This window comes from Mustela putorius, unplaced genomic scaffold (assembly GCF_011764305.1).
Source record: "Mustela putorius furo isolate JIRA1106 unplaced genomic scaffold, ASM1176430v1.1 tig00000145_pilon_pilon_pilon, whole genome shotgun sequence".
Classification (NCBI taxonomy): domain Eukaryota; kingdom Metazoa; phylum Chordata; class Mammalia; order Carnivora; family Mustelidae; genus Mustela; species Mustela putorius.
Window position 1 is genome coordinate 44625472 of NW_025421294.1, and position 21008 is coordinate 44646479.

Consider the following 21008-nt stretch of genomic DNA (forward strand, 5'->3'; position numbering starts at 1 on the left):
TCAAGGAACTATAGAACACTCATGAAAGAAACTAAAGAAAACTAAAAACTAAAGAAACTAAAGACACAGAAGATGGAAGAGCATTCCATGCTCATGGATCAGAAGAATAAACATTGTTAAAATGTCTATACTGCCTAAAGCAATCTATACTTTCAGTGCTGCCCCGATCAAAATTCCACCAGCATTTTTCAAAGAGCTAGAACAAACAATCCTAAAATTTCTATGGAACCAGAAGAGACCCCACATTGCTAAGGAAATGCCAAAAAAAGGCAAACAAACCTGGGACATCACACTGCCTGATTTCAAGCTTTACTACAAAGCTGTGATCACCAAGACAGCATGGTACTGGCACAAAAACAGACACATAGAACAATGGAACAGAGTAGAGAGCCCAGATTGGACCCTCAACTCTATGGTCAAATAATCTTTGACAAAGCAGGAAATATATACAGTGGAAAAAAGACAGTCTCTTCAATAAATGGTGCTGGGAAAATTGGACAGCTATGTGTAGAAGAATGAAACTCGACCATTCTCTTACACCATACACAAAGAAAAACTCAAAATGGATAAAAGACCTCAATGTGAGACAGGAATCCATCAAAATCATAGAGGACAACATAGGCAGTAACCTCTTAGACATCGGCCACAGCAACTTCTTTTTCAAGATATATCTTCAAAGGCAAAGGAAACAGAAGCAAAAATGAATTTCTGGGACATCATCAAGATCAAAAGCTTCTGCACAGCAAAGGAAACAGTCAGAAAAACAAAGAGGCAACCCACAGAATGGGAGAAGATATTTACAAATGACAGTATACACAAAGGGCTGATATCCAAGATCCATAAAGAACTCCTCAAACTCAACACACAAAAAACAGATAATCATGTCAAAAACTGGGCAGAAGACATGAACAGACACTTCTCCAAAGAAGACATACAAATGGCTAACAGACACATAAAAAATGTTCATCATATTAAGTCATCAGGGAGATTCAAATCAAAACCACCTTGAGATTCCACCTTACACCAGACAGAATGGCCAAAATTAACAAAGCAGTAAACAACAAGTGTTGGAGAGGATGTGGAAAAGGGGGAACCTTCTTACATTGTTGGTGGGAATGCAAGTTGGTGCAGCCACTTTAGAAAACAGTGTGGAGGTTCCTCAAAAAAAATAAAAATAGAGCTACCTTATGACCCTACAATTGCTCTACTGGGTATTTATACCAAAGATACATAGTAGTGAAAAGAAGGGCCATCTGTACCCTAATGTTCATAGCAGGAATGGCCACAATTGCCATACTGCAGAAAGAGTCAAGATGCCCTTCAAAAGATGAATGGATTAGGATAATATGGTCCATATATACAATGGAATATTACATTTCCATCAGAAAGGATGAATATCCAGCTTTTGTATCAACATGGACAGGACTGGAGAAGAATATGCTGAGTGAAATAAATCAAGCAGAGAAAGTCAATTATGATATAGTTTCACTTACTTGTAGAGCATAAGGAATAACATGGGGGACATTAGGAGAAGGAAAGGAAAAGTGAATTGGAGTAAATCGTAGAGGGAGATGAAGCATGAGAGACTGTGGACTCTGAAAAACAAACTTAGGGTTTTGGAGGGGAGGGATGTGGGGCGATGGGTGGCTTGGTGGTGGTGGGTATTAAGAAGGGCACGTATTGCCTGGAACACTGAGTGTGGTGCATAAACAATGAATCTTGGAACACTGAAAATAAAACAAAGTAAAATGGGAAGAAAAACTAATCAAAAATAAAATAGGCTTTAAATTTAAAATGTTGATAAAATAATAACAGAATAAAGGAATGTTTCAAGTGACCTCTGACTATACATCATTCTAGCATCTGATAACTGGATAATATAGCATTATTAGGTTATTATTATAACCTAATATGTTATAGTTCAACTTCATAGCTGTACTGATGGAAGTTTCTTTGTCAATGATATTTAACCTCAATCTACTCAAGACATTAAGCCTAACTTCCAATTTATAGGAAACACAGGAAAATTAAATAGTACCATGATTAACAATCAGGCAAGTATAATGTGGATAACTTTCTATAAGACAAATATTATGATTTTTTTAAAAGATTTTATTTATATTTGACAGAGACATAGTGAGAGAGAGTGAAAACAAGCAGGGGGAGTGGGAGAGGGAGAAGCAGGCTTCCTGCTGACTCTGGGATCATTATCTGAGCCAAAGGCAGACGCTTAATGATTGAGCCACCCAGGCACCCCTAAATGTCCTGATTTTTTAAAGCAAATGTAATGATAAACATTTACTCTAATTCAGAAGAGATTTAACATTCCAAAATAATGCCCAAGTCTGGATTAAGTACTGGCTTGGAATCAAACACACACATACACACATATAGACACACATACATGTGTTGTGAAAGATATTTTTAGAATAATTCACAAAATTTGAAAATATCCATTTACTCTAGATATTAAGTAATATTACAGAATTCTTAATTTTTTGATGCTGAAGTATGGCAAGATGAAGAGATACGATGCCTGCCACTTTAAATATTTTCCAAGATAAATACGATAAAATATTAAACACAGCTAGATCTAGGTATGAGGTAATAAATGTTTATTGCAGTGGTCTAACTTTTCTTTACACTCGAGGTTTTTGTAATAAAATTTGATGAAAATATATGTGTGTGTCTGTCTCTAGCCTCTGAGCACTTTTCACTATCTTCCCTGTCAGCCTGTTAGCACCCTAATCATAGGCGTCGTCATCATCTCCCACCAGGATTACTCGGGTTATCTCCTCTTTAGCTTCCCTGTTGCTCTCCTTGTTGCCACCCGGGTTTTTCCCACAGAAAAAAAACCAGAGTTTATGATATAAGAAAGAGCATATCACCCCTTCACTTAGCCTTCAACAATGGCTCCCCCACTTGACTCTGATTCAAAGTCCAAGTTCTCATAATGGCCTACTAGGCCCTAATGCTCTCCCTGACCCATCCTCATGACCTCAGACCCCCAAATCACTTCCATACCTCCCGTGCCCATGTTCACTTTAGACTAGCCAGTAGCTTCCTTGCTCTTTCTCAAATACCTGGGATTCTTCCCTCCCTGGGGATTTTGCTCTGGCTCTTCCCTCTGTCTGCAATTTCTGCCTCAAGATGGCCACATAGCTGCCTTCTCTACCTCCTTTATGTTTCTACTCAAAAATCATCACTTTGCTGAGCCCTACCTTGAACATCCCACATAAATTTGCAAACTGTTAGATTCCCCATACTCTCCCCTCCTTATACTATTCTGCTCTACTTTTTAAATTAATAAACTTTATATTCACTCTACTTTAAATTTTTTTCCATAGCTTTTATTACCTTGTGACATAGTGTACATATCTTGTTCATTTTTTTTTATTGTCTGTCTCCCCTTGGTAGAACAGAAGCTCGATGAAGGCAGACATTTTTGATTCTTTTGTTACTGACAGATACAGTAGCCCAAACTTCAATAATATTTATAACTGGCATATAGGCCTGCTTCAAAAAAATACTTGTTGGATGCATGAGTCAAGGACGTGGGTGTATGCTGTATCCCTTGTTGACTGGGTTGTTTTGATTTGGGTTTTGGTTTTAGTAGTTTATATGAGATGGCTTTTCCATTATAACCGACACCACCAGCTCAGTTGTGAAAAATATTTTCCTTCAGAAGGCAGATGGATGCAGAACAAATCACTGCAAAATAGTATTTAAATCCACCATGCTTCTAAGTATGTTAGTAACACTATCCATTAAAAATACATCTGCCTTGGGGTGCCTGGGTGGCTCAGTGGGTTAAGTCTCTGCCTTCGGCTCAGGTCATGATCTCAAGGTCCTGGGATCGAGCCCCACATCGGGCTCTCTCCTCAGCGGGAAGCCTGCTTCCCCCTTTCTCTCTACCTACCTCTCAGCCTACTTGTGATTTCTCTCTGTCAAACAAATAAAATCTTTAAAAAAACAAAACAAAAAAACTCGATCTGCCTTAAAATAATAGAAATTAATTTTATGAGAACTATTGAGTAGTTTTTGTACTAATTTTCTGATTTTCAAAAGTCAGGAAACAACCTCAACATTAATATAAATTTTCTATTGATCTATAAATTTCTTGGGACATGGGTCAATTTTTTATTTATACCATGAATAATAGTCAAAAATACAGGAAATAGGTTAAGGAGGTCAAAAGGTAAAAAGAGAAAGAAAGTTTATTCATTCCAAATCAAAGAAAGTAAAATATGAGTAATAGAGTAGTATCTTATTCAACTATTCATATTCAACATATTCAACTCTATATTTTTATGAATAATATATAATAAATTTTTTTACTTTCACAATAAAGGAGAATAAAATTATTTTCCAAAGTATAGTTCAACTTCAAATTTATTTCTTCCAGAATTATTTATATAAATTTCAATTTTGTGATTGCTAATTTTTTGCATAAATAATTGCAAACTATGAGCCAGAGTTGCTCTCCAGGGCACATCAAAGAGGTCACTCATGTGAAAAAGATTACAATCCTGAATGAAAATGATTCATTTTTAGGAAAATTATGAACCTAAATTCAAAATAAATAAACAAACAAATAAAATGTTTAAAGAGCAACCTGCCCCACAGTAGATGCTACTTAAGTATTAGTTATTAGCATAGTGTGACTATTATTTTACCTTGTGAGCATCAGCTTCTTTCAGCCATACTTCAGTGTAGGACTTTGCTACCCAGTGTGACCCGTGGACCTGAACCAGCAGCATTATCATAGCCAGGTTAAAAAAAAAAAATTAAAGGCCAGGAATACTGAAGAGCAGAATGTGAAGGGCACAGAGTGTGACATGAAGCTGAAATGGTTGCCTTCGAAGCATAAGCAAAGATGAGGGTCTGCACTGAGGATTCTGGTTTTTGTTCTAAATTCAGTGGGGAACTATTGAAAGATTTTAACAGGTATATAAATAGATCACATTCAAGTTTATTGTTTGCTTTAGCATAGGGTAAAAAAATCTCTAAGGCCTGGTCATGGGCCACGTAAGTGGAGGGATATCAGTAAGGAGACTAATGCAGTAGTTTAGGTGGGACTACAGCACAGGAATGTAGGGTATAGATGGGACAATGAATTCAAGAGATACTTAGGGAGGATTCATAGACTACTCTTATATTCCAGCATTGTTCAATCAGACGACTGATAGTCTCATTTAATGAGATATGTTACATCAAAAGACAAGCGGATTTTATCTTAGATTGAAGATTTTAAATTTGGCCCCAGAGATGTTGAATTTGAGGTATTATTAGGACACCCAAGAGCAAAATATGAATAGGCTGCTTGAGAGAGGTAACTAGTCTCAGAGGAGGGATGTTGGCTGGAGATATAAATTTAAAAAACACTGATTAGATTTCAAGGAGTTCCCATATCTACAGTCTGGCTAGAGAAAAAAAAAAAGAATTGCAAATAAAAAACTGATCAAGAGGGGCACCTGTGTGGCTCAGTTGGTTAAATGTCTGTCTCTTGATTTCAGCTCAGGTCATGATCTCAGGGGCGTGAGTCTGAGCCTCTCGTCAAGCTCCTTACTGGGCATGGAGCCTGCTTAAGTTTCCCTCTCCTCCTCTGACTCTCTCCCCCACCCCCTGCAAGTGTGTGCGTGCTCTCTCTCTAAAAAAACAAAACAGAGAAACAAAACTGATCAACAAAATGCACATTAATGACATGATAACCAGTCCCCCAAATTCAGCACATTTAGGTTAAGAGCATGCCATTTTTTAAGAGATGAAAAAGAATGAAATAAAAAAATCATGTGCTAATAAAGGAATAGTTCAACGACTAAGTACTCATGCTAGTCTAGAAAAATTTACATCCAAATCATACTTTCAGAATACAGAATAATGCATTCAGTAGGTATTTATTTGATATTCTTTGAGCAACGTAGGTGTAGATTACCCAGTTCAAAATTCAATAGACAAGAATTTCATAACATGGTGAATGGCAGAAAGTGAGTAACAGGAAACAAGATCCTTGAAATGAAGCTGGGAGAGAGGATTATCAACATTTAAGCCAAACTGCAAATGTTATAAAAGGAAGGAAGTCCTAGATAATATGGACTGACTGAGGAAACAGAAACAGGGAGGGAAAATTTGCTACATGATTGGAATCTCACAAATATAGCAAGATTGGCTACGAACCTTAAGAAAAGCAGCAAACAGTTTCGAATTTTGAGGTAACAAAGAGAGAAACCAGTGCAAATAGCATAAAGCATAAACAATTTGGAACGTGGAGCCTAATATAAATGAGCTGAAGAAGGGATGGGAAAGTCTACTTTTAAGCTAATTACTATAAGAATTACTTGAATTAGATAAGAGAAGACTATATGAAAAACTAAAGAATACTAAGCATACTATTTCTCATATGCATAGTTTACAGAGGGAAACTCTATGAGGTGCTTGTTTCAGTCCTGCAGGGTGACCAGATCCCGCTTTCACAGTGTGCTATTTTTTTTTTAAGATTTTATTTATTTATTTGACAGACAGAGATCACAAGTAGAGAGGCAGGCAGAGAGAGAGGGGGAAGCAGGCTCCCTGCTTAGCAGAGAGCCCGATGTGGGGCTCAATCCCAGGACCCTGAGATCATGACCTGAGCCGAAGGCAGAGGGTTTAACCACTGAGCTACCCAGGTGCCCCTCACAATGTGTTATTTCTAAGGTTTTAAGGGGTAATTTTGACCCATAGTGTATCTAGCCTGTGTGAAAATGAATCCTTTCAATTGATTTCTAAAAATAATAGCTAAGATTATTTTTAATCTTATTCAATAAAGCATAAAGCTAATAGTTTGGACTCCGGAGCCTCATTGTTTATGATCTAATTATAGCTTACAAACTGATATCTTGGGCAAGTTATCTAATTTCTCTTTACCTCAATTACCTCATATACAAAATGGGAATAATAATAACACCTACTTGGTTATGGTTATTCATGGTACACACAAAGTGAATAATAAATGTTAGCTATTATTATTGTATAATTATATTAATTTTAAGTCATGTCTTCAAAACAGCTTAAGAAGTTTTGTAATGATAAATGAAGAAATGTACTTTCTTGCACACTCTATTTTAAAATAATAGAGCTAAATTTATACAGTTGCTTGATTCACTGATGAAGGAACAGGCTGAGGAAGACAAGCAAATTTTCTAAAAATAATGATGAGTTTATTTCTTCTATTCCTAGTCCAGAGCTCCACTTTCATATAAAAGTAACTATTTTTTTGTTAAGCAAAGTTAAAATTTTATATCTACATACACATACTATTTTCTAACCTCACTGCTTCATTGCATTTTAATCATTTCTACTACAGTAAGGATGTAGACATGTGTAAGAAATTATCTAACTTATACATTTTAAATTGATTTCAAGGTAAATATTTGAAAAACTGAATACCTATATAGAACTCAGTTTTTAACTGGTTATACAAAAATAAATTTGTTTTACCACCTGTCTTAGTCTATTTGGGCTCCCGTAATCAAGTACCATATTCTGGGTGGCTTAGAAGCTGCAGAAGTTAATTTCTCATCATTCTGGGAAGTCCAAGATGCCAGGAGATTCTGTATCTGGTGAGGGGCCACTCCGTGTTCACAGACAACGATCTTTTTGCTAAGTCCTCACAGGAAAAAGGAAAGGGATTTCTCTGGGGCTTCTTTTAAAAGGGCACTAATCACATCATAAGGGCTCCACCCTCATGACATAATCACCTCCCAAGGCCTTGCCACCTCATACCATCACCTGGGGAGTTAGAATTCCAAAATATGAATTTTAAGGGAACACATTCAGACCATTGCATCCCTTAAAGATAAAACAATTTGATATTAGCATAATTATACTTAGAAAATGAAGATTTAGTATTTAGAACAGGCTTTCATTAGAATTTTTTCAGAAGTATTCTATTAGTCTGCTAGGGCTATCATTAAACAAACAAACAAACAAACAAAAACCCCTGCAGACTGGGTGGCTTAAACAACAGACATTGGTGCCCACAGGGTTGGCTTCTTTTGAGGACTTTCTCCTTTGTTTGCAAATGGCTGTCCTCTTGCTTCCTCTTTGCACAGTCCTGCCTCTGAGTACATGAGCCCCTGGTGTCTCTGTATGACCTAATCCCCTCCTCAGAACAACATCATTCATATCAAATTAGGGCCCACTCTCCTGACCTCATTTTAATGTAATTATCTCTGTAAAGGTCCTATCTCCAAATATGGTCACATTTTGAGGTACTAAGTGTTAGGGCTTCAATATATGAATTTAAAAAGAACACAAACGGTCTTCTTTAAAATTATTTTAAATTGTAAAATGTCACATGTTTTAATAATTTACTGTTACACAAAAGTGGCTTTTTACTCTCTGCACCCCTTTACTGTTCCTGCCCTTCAAGAAATACGACTTTGCTTAAAAAATGAACTGGTAAAACCTATTCCATCTGCGTACTTTAAATAACCCAGAGAGAGTCTTTAGAACAAGCTCATGAATCATGTTCTCGACTTTACTTATGTCAAAATCCATTCCTGGACCCTTTCTTCCTGAAAATGGTTAATGATCCATGTACTGTCTGACAATTCAAAATTCCTTCTCCTTCTAGACTACATCTGTGGCTGCAGTTCAGGGGTACAACATTTTAATATTACTACTGAAACTGATAAATTGTCATGCTATTAAAAAGTAAGGGTAAGAAGGATGTCAAAACCACAGAACGACTGTATGTAACTTAGTCCGAGTTTCAGCTTTACCTATTTAAATGATCTTACCTCTTGCCTTTCAAACATACCTTTTTTAAACATATTTTTTCTCACAGTTTTCTTTCATTATCTCTCCCTTTTATTTCTGGGAATGGTTAAGAATACAGCAAGAAGAGCAGTGAGACATTTAGCTGCCATGCATTATGCCTAAGGATCTCCTAAGATATATATTTTTCTCATCTTCCATCTTCATTTGTGAAATTACTTATATCTTTAGAACACGAAGTTTTCCTGAAAAATATCCAATCTATGTAAGATGAGGGGGAAAAATACACATAACAAAAATCTAGTAGTCTGTTTGAAAATCTAATTATATTAGAGTCTATATAGGTGCAGAAGGAGTTCCACAAAGCGAGAAATTAAAAAGCAAGTCACTGAAGGTTTGCTGGTAGAGATAGGACTTGAGGAGATCTTTTAAAGAGAGGCATGGTTTGGACAGGGATAAGTTTGATGGATGGCTTCTCTGAGGACTTCATCACAGCCTAAACAGAGGCTTTGAGGCAAGGATGAGGAGACATTTAGGGCATGTTGAAGATTTTGTAGAATAATAGTGCATGTTGATTGCTTTTTCTGTATTTCATGAGGTATATTCATATAACACTGACAAAATTTTGGAAGTGTAAATGTTGACCACCTTTTCTACTCTAGCTTCCTGGGGAAGATTCTCATTTTATTCTATTTATCACTTGGGCCTTTCACCATACCTGTGGGATTAGCATAACGGGTAGAAGATCAGAATGGAAGAAGCCAAATAACAACACACAACAAATATACTAATATGAGTTTATAACTAAATGGTGAACAAAAGGGTAGACCTAGGAGGTTGTTGGAAGGTGGGGGAAAGATGTGAATGGAATGCTTATTAAGAGCTATTTGGGGAATGGTCCACACAATGAATTACGGAGGAGAGAAGTGGCTTAAGGGCCACTAAAAGAACTTTCTAAAAAGATAACTTGTTTCCCCGGAACCAAAATGTATTATGTTAATTTATATTAATTATATTAATATTTCTTGGGAAGTTTCTTATTTTGAGAAGAAAATATAGATTGCTTTTTAAGAGATAAAACTAGTTTCTCTAAGCACTGGGCTGAATAGGTTTCACGTAGATGCATCATTAAAACCATAAACACATATTACAATGTGGATGATGTCTCCCCCTGGCAATTCCTAAGGAGGCTTCTATAGCTCATTCCTCTTGCTGTAGGTTTAGGATGCCTAAGTAACTGAAAAGAAGCACTTGACTTCCCTATAAATTCCTATTAGATTTCAGGTCACCTTCCATTGGCAAAGAAATTCCATAAACAGATACGGAGGCTGTAAGAGATTTTTTTACATCATTAGCATCAACAGTCTACTTGGTAGTCTCATGTCTCACCCAGGTTATGTGGTATAATCCAGAATTTGAACATATAGTGAGTCATGAAATATTTAAAACAAAATGTATTTATTAATCCCCTCAACATTTTCTTCATCATTGCCCCTCAAAGGAGAATTTGTTGACAAAACCCAGTTGTCTTTTCTCCAAATTAAATGTTAACATCACAGATATACTGTTTATCTGTTGTATATACATCCATGCTTTATACATAAACAGTGGGAGAAAGAACAAGACTCTACCCACCGCCACTACCAAGAACCACTTTTCAACCCCTGGGGAGGTGGTATTGCCCAGAGGGAGAAAGCCGTCCCTGGAGTTTCCCTAAAATAATTTTGTGGGTTCTCATTTAAAAAATGAAAAAGGAAAAGACTGATTCCCTCAATGTTACCAATTTCAGATAGACTCTTATTTTAAGGAGCAAATTTACAAGGATCAACTTAAGGAACCTCCTCTAAGATGGCAACGTCTGACATTCTGCTTCTCTCAAATATTAGTCAGATTTTGTATTCCAGTTTATGTGGTAATGGCATATAGCTTTTCTAACCATAGATCCCTTGAGTATATTTTAAGTGGATACTACAAATGTTGGTTCAAAACTATGTCAAGTAGAATTATTGTCTGAAGTTTATAGTAATTCATCTATCAACCTGTAAAGGTTGGGCAAATAAGCCACAACGGTAAGGAAAACTGAAAGTAAATCCAAACAAAAGTTGTGGCTAGGCTAATCAGTATTTCTAAATAAAAAGGAAATATCAGCAAACTCTTTATTAGGGAAGGTGGAAACAGAAGAATAACTGATTAGCCACTTCTGTAGAGCAAAAGGGAAAAGGGAAGATTTGGCATTTACTAACTTAAATTTGTAATATAATTTAACTTTGATTTCAAAGACATACACACACACAAACACATAAACATGCATGCACACACACATACACACACACACACCTTCTTTCTGCCAAGATATGCTTATATTTCCTTGAACTGAAATTTTTATTTTCACCTTAATAACTGCAAACATTTTATCAGAAAGAAGGAAAAACTTTCATATAGGCTTGGAGCACTTTAACTCTGGTAGAAGGTAATGAATGTTCCATATTACCTTTAATTGAAACATATATATTACTGGTAAAGTTCATAAATCACAAGTGAAGAAAAAAAAACATGAAGTCATAAATTTGACACATTTTACATTAAAATAGATACATCAACTATTAAAATAAATGTATCTCTTACTGAGAAAATAGATCAAAATCAAATCTAATAGTTCACTTACCAAATCAGACATCCACTATTGAATCATTACTTATTGAATACTGAAGAAGATACATCATCTATCAAATCAAATACCTTCTCTAGTAAATCAGCCTCACCATCTGATTTAAAACTGCCTCCTACTAAATCAAAAAACCACCCAATAAATCAAAGCAATATTGCATCAAAGAATTTCATTTAAAGTAAATATAGTGCATCACCAGACAGCATATATCATAGTAAAGGTATCATTTATTAAGAGAAAGATATGCTTTTTGCCACCTAATTCTTTCAAATGTGTTCCTTTGGATACAGTATAAACTTATGCATTTAGACTGCTTTTAACTCTCATTTTTAAAAACATGTTTTCTAAACAAATAATACCCAAGAAGGAAGTGTCTGAAGATTCTTAAAGGTAGTTTGTACTCTTAAACAGCTCCAGCAGTTCACATTAGTTTAAATAGCTTAACAGTAGGTAAGTATTATTCGTTTTTTTCTATTCTGTTGTGTGATAGTTTTTTGTTGCTTTGTTTTTGTTTTCGTGGGTTTAATCAGTTGGTGGGAAAACACTGGAAAGCAGGGAGTCAGAGTCCTCTTTCTCTCACTCTCACCATATTTTTACAAGCACATACAGATTGTTTTAAGGTCTCCTCACATTCTGCATCAATCCCTTCACTCAGATGTGACTGGAACGGTGTCAAAAGCCTGGAAATGGGATAGCTGAGAAACACTGCAAGAATATCTTTGTACTGGGACGCCTGGGTGGCTCAGTTGGTTGGACGACTGCCTTCGGCTCAGGTCATGATCCTGGAGTCCCGGAATCCAGTCCCGCATCGGACTCCCAGCTCCATGGGGAGTCTGCTTTTCTCTCTGACCTTCTCCTTGTTCATGCTCTCTCTCACTGTCTCTCTCTCAAGTAAATAGATAAAATCTTAAGAAAAAAAATGTTTAAAAAAAAAAAAAGAATATCTTTGTACCATAAGTGACTCTTAATCTCACAAAACAAACTGAGGGTGGCTGGGGGGAGGGATTTTGGGAGAGGGGGGTGGGATTATGGACATTAAGGAGGGTATGTGCTAAGGTGAGAGCTGTGAATTGTGTAAACCTGGTGATTCACAGACCTGTACCCCTGGGGATAAAAATATATTATATGTTTATAAAAATTTTTTTAAAAATTATTAAAAAGACAAAAACACAAAAAGAGTATCTTTGTAATCCCCATGTTTCCTGGAGAATTTAATGCAAAACAATTTCCCTAAATTTATATTAAGAAAGTGTTCCTTTTTGCTTGGTTCTGTACTTTGTTTTCGAAAGCAAAATGGTATACATAGTTTAATTCAGAATAGACTCTAGTTGAAGAAATACTCAGTAATAAATCCTATCAAAAATTCTGATCAGATTACATATATATATATATATATATTTTAAACTTTGAGTAAATTCAACACCACACATGGGGCTCAAACTCACAGCCTTAAGATCAAGGGTCGCATGCTCTACCAACTGAGCCACCTGGATGCTCCCATCAAATTATGATTTTTTTTTAAGATTTTATTTATTTATTTGATAGAGATTACAAGTAGGCAGAGAGGCAGGCAGAGAGAGAGAGGAGGAAGCAGGCTCCCCGCTGAGCAGAGAGCCCAAAGCGGGGCTCGATCCCAGGACCCTGAGATCATGACCTGAGCCGAATGCAGAGGCTTTAACCCACTGAGCCACCCAGGCGCCCCTCAAATTATGATTTTAACTCATAAAATTTTTACTTCTAAGTATGAAAGTTGGAAGTACATATCCTGACCTGATTTCATCTAAGAAACTGCTGTATTTATCCACTGAACTATCAACTATGTAGACATACAAACTTCTAGAACTTAAACTCACTCATATTACCAATATACTAAGATTAATTTTCCATAAAGCTGAGATTCTTAAGTGGTAGGGGACAGAAAGATACAATCTACAAATTAGCTATTTACTTATTTGCTCTTCAGGGTGGGTTGACATAGAAATAATTATGTAAGTTCAAAATTCAGAAATTTTAAGAGAATTTTGACAATAGCTTCTGTGGAAAAAAAATATATTACCTATTTAGTTCCTGTAAGCCCTGAATTTATAATACTATCTATAAATCTGTCACTCAATAAGTAATTTTGAGTACTACTTTGTGCTTGTATTGTATTTCTAAGAGCTATATGAATGCAAATGAAGTTGAAGACCTAGTTCTTGTCCTCAAGTAGCTTCCTGTGTTGCTAAGAATATTAAAATACTGGGGCATGTGGGTGGCTCAGTGGGTTAAAGCCTCTGCCTTTGGCTCAGGTCATGATCCCAGGGTCCTGGGATCTAGCCCCACATTGGGGTCTCTGCTTGGCCGGGATCCTGCTTCTCTTCCTCTCTCTCCCTGTCTCTCTGCTTACTTGTGATATCTGTCTGTCAAATAAATAAATAAAAATCTTTAAAAAAATATATTAAAATAACCCACAAAGGACTTAGATAATTGGGGAAGATTATTATAATAGACTAAATGCACAGTGTAATTAGCAAATGCAGTAAGTAAACTGAGACACATATGGGTGGAATTTAAGACTTACATTCAATTTGATACATGGGAAAAACAAAAAAAGATTGCATTAAGCAAACCAAAGATTTAAAACTTGTGTGTTTTTAAGAAAAAACAAGTAAGAGGAGTAAGTAGAAATTAACCAGTTAAAAATAAAAAAGAACAATTTTCTTGAAAATAAATGAGGCATACTGCTAGAAAGAAAGTTAAAGTTAGACCAGATTTAGAGAAAAATTTTGAAGCTATAAATCTGAGTAAACATATCATTGTCTCAATTTTGCATAACCTTGACTTATCCTTATGTCTCTTCCCTGTACCCAACTTGCATCCATATTCCACTCAAACTCTCAATAATACTTTAAAAGTTTCGGTTTTATCACTAGAAATATGGCCAGACCACAGTTTGTTTTGAGATACTCTTGACTGGTTAAGGCTTGAAAATAGATTGTAAGTCATTTATTAGTCCATAAGACCCAGCCCTCCCTTGTTGCAAGCTATTTACAAAATGTGGCCCAAACATGTTTATTACTGATCAGCAGTTTCTCATTATTGCTCTGTTTCTGTCGATATAAACATTGATTAATTGTAATTGCAGTTTTGGCCAGCATGGATTTATTAGAACATAAAGTAACAAGAATTCTACAAAAATGTCAAAAGAAAGGAACAGTTGCATGGAACATTTGGAGGATGTGCTGATCCATTCAAGATGGAAAGCATATGCTGCTTGAGCCAGCAGAACAGAGGAAAAATAATCACATTACTCTAGCTTAAGAAATGAAATGGATGACTAAAAGAAAATGTGGATCTCTATAATAAATATAGTCAAGTTTTCTATTTTATGGGGAATAAGCTCTTGACTCAGGGAAAACAAACACTTTTTTAAAAGCCTCTTATTGCCTCTGATGTTAAGTTTTATTATCTTTTTTTTTAATTTTGAGAAAATTGTAAAAGTACTTAGGTAATAATGCACATACCTAATTTTATAATTTTTTTAAAAAAATGAAATGGTACTTTTAGATATGTAAACATCCTGTAGAAACTCTCTTGATTCTCAAGGTATAATTATTCATAAATTACTTAAGAGGTTGTGTCTTATGCTGAAACATTCTTAGGGAATAAGTTTCTGTGACTCCTTTGAAAAATAGTATCTCAACATTCTTTCTGTTACATGCTCAATCAATAAATTTAAGTATGCACCAGGTTCAAAGGTCTATGCTAAACTTACTGGGAAACTATGAAACAAATTAAGGCCTTATCTTTGTCCCCACATGGCTCTTAGCTCCTCCCCAACAGAAATGAGACACACACCAGGAATTTGTAATACAGGACAGAATGGGACATATCGAAAGTGCTTTGAAAGTTCAGAGATGAGAGGAAAGTAGTCACAGTTCATTAAAAAAAAAAAAAAAGGACAAGAAAGCTTCTTGAAAAAAAAAATGGACTAGACAGATGCTGCCCATCCGTTCTATGAGTAGGTATCAGAGTAGAAGGCATTTCAAGGCAGAATCACACCACACAAACACTTATAGAGTAACAAAGCAATGGCTATCAGGTTTGAAAATGCCAGGTATGCATGTTTCTAAAGGAAATTAATCTTTAAAATGATTCTCCAAATGAAAATGTTGATGGTAGTTCAGTTTGTACATTGGATAAATATGAAGCTGTGCTGATTCCAGAATGGGGGTCCAGAACCCTGTTGATGCCTGTATATACCACCACCACCCTACAGCTTTTGCCATCAATGTTATCACTCATGAACTTGGACTTCTAGCACACCTTTTTTGTACTTAGTGAATGAGTATGTAGTGAGGGAAGAGTGAGAAAAAAAGCCGGATTTAAAAAAAAAAAGGATGGATTGCATTGAATATCAATACTTTTGACCACTACTCAGCAGAAAATAGATGGAACTGCTAGGAATGAGTTGTGGGTTTTTTGTTTGGTTCTTTTGTTTTGTTTTAACATAGTAGTGATCCGATCAGAGTTCCAACTTGGAAAGATACTCAGTGTTCTCCTAAAGGAATTAATCTCAGCAGAGTTTGTAACAAAAGGTCATGATATTCTCAACTTGGTTTGAAGATGGAGAAAGAAACTGATTAGATATGAGGCTTTAGTGGAACTTTGATTGGTTGACAGCATCACTTCAACATCTAAAAGAATAGTTCTGCTATTACCACAATGGAGATAAAGGAAGTGTAAGAAGCAAAGTTCAGTGTTTCCCATTTTGAATTGTTGGCACTAAGTGAATATACAGAGAAATAAGTCTATTAAAAAGCTGTGAATGTCTGACTCATTGTCATAAGAGAAGAGTAAAAAATAGCATGGTGGAATACTTCATTAAGAGGGCATATAAAGAGTAGTAGGGGCAAAAAAGGGGCCAAGAACAAAAATCTTCATAATGAAAAATTAATTTGAAGTTTGAGTTCATTTATTTTTCCTAGAGTTTGAATTAAGTTGTAAAATTCACTGAGCAATTGTTTAACTATAAAACAAAACATTTCCAATAATAACGATTCATTATAAAAGACATCCTTAGAAAAGTTAATTTTAATTTCTTCTTTAAAAGTATCCCCTCCTGTGGCTTTGCATTCAAATACTTAGCTCTGCAGACAAAGCTCTTTGGTATTCACTTAGCTCTGTACATGTCTGATGCAACCTTTGCAGTTCAAGTACAAGTACAGACCTTAAATCAATTAGGCACAATCCATCAAGTCAATTAGGAAACTCTAAAACATTACAACTCTCAAAGTCTTCTTTGTTTTCCTTAATGAAAGAAGAGAAGACGAATTCCTCACTCACTAATTTCGTTTTTAAAAAAGTTGCCTGGACCTTAAATCCAGCATAGGGCATTGACTTTTCTACATGAAAAACAAATCTGCAAGACTTTGAGATTACATCCAATAAGCGATTTTTTTGATCAATGAGTAAATATTAACTTAGATAACTGTGTAATATGGCCAAGTAAAGATTATTCTGCTCCTAAAGATGAAATACTACTTACCTCTGCCTCTATTCTAAAAAGCTTTTCCTCCTGTAAACATTTCTTCAAGGGCTACAAGTAGCAATGGCTTTGATCAAATATTTAAAATCTACCTCCTCCCAGTCCTGCTCATTTAAAGATGGGATATAAGTTGGTTTGATTTAAGCAAGTACTCATATTAATTTTAGTCATCTTATTTCCAGTGTGTCTTATCAGACATACACAGAAGTTCACTAACTGTGATTTTCTGGTAGGTGATTTACAGAGATAAACGAGGGTCCCACCCCATCACTTGAACACAACTCTTGTGAAACACTGATCACCCTGAAGAGGTGGAAGAACATACCAGACAAACATATTAAAGAGGTTAATAGTGGTGATTTAAAGGATGCTGGAGAGAAATAAACTTGGTTTTGACGCATATTAACATTCGTTAAGTTATTTAACCTCCCTTAGCCTTCATTTATCTCCATGCTAGAGTAATCGTGAAAATGTATGGAAGGCACTTACCATACTGTCCAGCATGAAGTAAACACTGAATAGATGATACTTACTGTTATTGTATTTCTGAGTTTCATGTGACCCACAATCATGTTTTTGCCAGAGCTATTCATTTCTTCACAGATAATTGCAATAAATTCTCTCTGTCTCTCTCTTTTTCTCATCAAGTTCAGTCACAGATTTGGTTTCTTCCCCATGATTCTCTGTGGGAATCATGCAGTGGGATATTTCCCTCATTTTAAAAATAAGGAGAATGAAGCCATGAAAGATTAGGTTTTTGCCCCCGGGGCCAAATAAGTGACTGAGCTAAAACTGAAATCTAATTTCTCACTAGATACTCATTTTAATAATGTTATTTATCCATACAATCCAGTAATTCCAGTAATACCACAGGGTATTTCCCAAAGAAAACAAAAATACTAATTTAAAAAGATATATGGACCCCTATGTTAATGCAGCATTATTTACAATAGCCAAGATATGGAAGCTACCTAAGTGTCCACTGACAGATGAATGAATAAAGAAGATATGGTATATTAATACAATGGACTATACAGCCGCAAAAAAGAATGAGATCTTGTCATTTGCAACAACGTGGATGGACCTAGAGGGTATTTTCCTAAGTGATGTAAGTCAGACAAAGACAAATATGATATGATTTTACTTATATGTGGAATCTACAAAAACAAAACATATGAACCAACAAAAATGCAGAAACAGATCTATGAATACAGAGAACAAACTAGTGACTGCCAGTGGGGAGGAGAGTGTGGAAATGGGTGAAAAAGGGTGAAAGGGCATGGGAGGCACAGGCTTCCAGGACATAATGAATAAGTAGCAGGGATAGAAGGCACAGCATATGGAATACAGTCACTGGTATTATAATAGCGTTTTGTGGTGACAGATGGCAGCTATACTTGTGGTGAACCCAGCACAACTTAGAGAGCTGGTAAATCACCATGTACACCTGAAACTAATGTAACATCATGTGTCAACTATACGTCAACGACAAAATAATTTTTAATAAATCATATCATTTAAGGTATAAAGAAAAAAATAATTTTTGTCTCCCATAAGACTTTTGTCTCCCAAAAGACTTTCTTTTCTGAGTCTGGTAGAAAACAATTACTGTGGTTGTATATTTTGTTACAAAAAGCTTTAAAAAAGAATCCGATGGACTATAATTTTAGGTTCACTTTCTAATTATAAAATGCTGTTATACACTTTAATTTGTCTCCCCAATTATTGCTTGATTTTTTTTAATGATTTTTTTTTATTTATTAGAGAGAGAGAGAGGTAGCAAGAGAGAAAGAGAGAGCATGAGCAGTAGCAAGGAGAGGGGGAAGCAGGCTCCCCGCCAGCAGGGAGCCCAACACAGGCCTCAGTCCCAGGACCCCAAGATCATGACCCAAGCCGAAGTGGGACATTGAACCGATTGAACCACCCAGGTTTGCCATCACTTGATTTTTCTTTTCTATCATGAGCCAGAAACAATTCACATACTGAACAAGAGACTGAACTAGTTGGAAGTTAGTATGACTGCCCTGTTCTCTCACAGAGCAGCCATGAAGGTGAAGTTCTTAGATTTACGGGTCCTTTTCTCCCCAAATAATGCTATCACTTACTCATTCAAGCTGAGTTGAGGAAGATAAGGGTGGGGAGAGAAGCTGCATTAGACTTCCCTGTGTTATAAAAAGTTTGGATACTGTTGGTGTCTCTTGGAGTTAGTGAACTGGTGGCTATATCATTTCTGTTTGAAAAATGCAGGAAGATCCTGCTGTGTGAGTTGGAGGACGTGAACAAAGTGAATGATTTGATGAATGTTGATTTATTGCTGAACACAATGGTGTCTTAATTGAAGAGCCACCTGCGTAGCAAAAGAAGGACTTTGCTATGAGGTGTACATGTTTTTAAATAAATAAGAACATGTAAATTTTTAACCAGGAAACGTGTGTCATTCCCTTTACTCTTTAGAAAGGACTGTTTCTCTCTTTTCTTCAATTGTAAAACATATTAGTTTTTCATTTTATGAAACCGTAATTTGAAGGGAAAGTGTCCATTATTCATAACTAAATCTCTAATCAAAACCTAGGATTCCACAAAAACTGGAGAATTGGCAAATAATGTGAAATCCAGTCCAGAACAATTTTGTTTGATTTATAAGGAGCCTCTTGTCTCTACATTTAAATGTAGCCATGTGCCCATACAGTCATCTGTCAGACTGGGAGAATTTCCAGATAATCAAAATGTCACAAAGTTAGTTCTTTTAATTTTTATTTCATCTCCCGCAAGTATGACCTCTGATTGTAATTACAGCTTCATCTGCTGTTGAATGATTTTGTTTTATCAGACAATGACAGTGCTCTAACAACCACACTGCTGGGGAATAAGGAACCTGCTCAAGATAGGAAACTATAAGAATGCTGAGCTTTGGGAAGCAGAAAAACTGCTGTTTATTCTGACCAAAATATTAAATTGGAGGGCACAAAACCTAGAGCAAAAAATGCTCTAGTAGAAAAAGCAAATTTACATGTAGAAGAAATCTAACTCAGTAGGACTGATCAGTTGAGGTAACCATTATTTAATAAGATAAGGGAATCTGAGGAATACCCTTCTCTCACCTTATCCTACCATACATTTACCAATTAGATAAAAAATTAATGAGTAATTAAGTCCCCATTCATATCCTTGATCAAATGCCTGGGGGAGACTATTTAGGTTTGGGTGGTACTTTTATTTTACTTCAACCAGAGCAGGGCATTTGTAAAATAGCTTATATGAAAACCAGGTTTTATTCCTTACTTGAGAGACACAGCTACGTGATGTTGAGTAAACCATTAGCACTAATATTTTAAATTGACCCTCTATCAGAAAGTAATGATAACGTCTGCCCTACTGTGATACAGTTATTTTGAAACAGAAATGAGATGATATAATTCTTGATGTTTGAAGTATTATGAAAATAAGTTGCATCATTTGCTAGATATTGTTTAAATAAGATCTGTTTCAGAAGACATCCTTTTCTCAAGCTTATAGGAAGAACAAGTTGAAGACACAAATTCTGTAAGGAAAATGGAATGAGAAATGGACATAGGTAAAGGTGGGTATTGTGTAATGAAGTGTTGGTGTCACAAAAAGCCTACTGTTTTCCTACTTCAAAATTTCTTGTTGGAAGTAAAAGCCTGAAAAAGTAAATAAGAGTCACACCCAATGTCAAATCACTTATGTGGAGTGCAATTTGGACTAGAGTCAAAGTCTCCAAAACCTGAAACTAATGTCCTTTTCTTTATGCCAATTCACCACATTGCAAAATTTCTTTTCTACCTATAAAACCGCCTAAGAGTTAAAAGGCAAAACCTACTAGTAGGATGCAAAGTATTGTGTCCCACAGGCTCATCTCATCATAAGATTTTAGAGCAGAAAAAACTTTCTGAGTCCACCTAATTCAAAGAAGTCTGCCATACATTTCCACTCTCGACTGCCCTCCCCCCTGCCATGATTACCTCTAGAGAAAAAAAGGAAATATTTCCTTGGGAAACATGGGAAATGGCTAAAGACAGATGGTTCCTACTTATG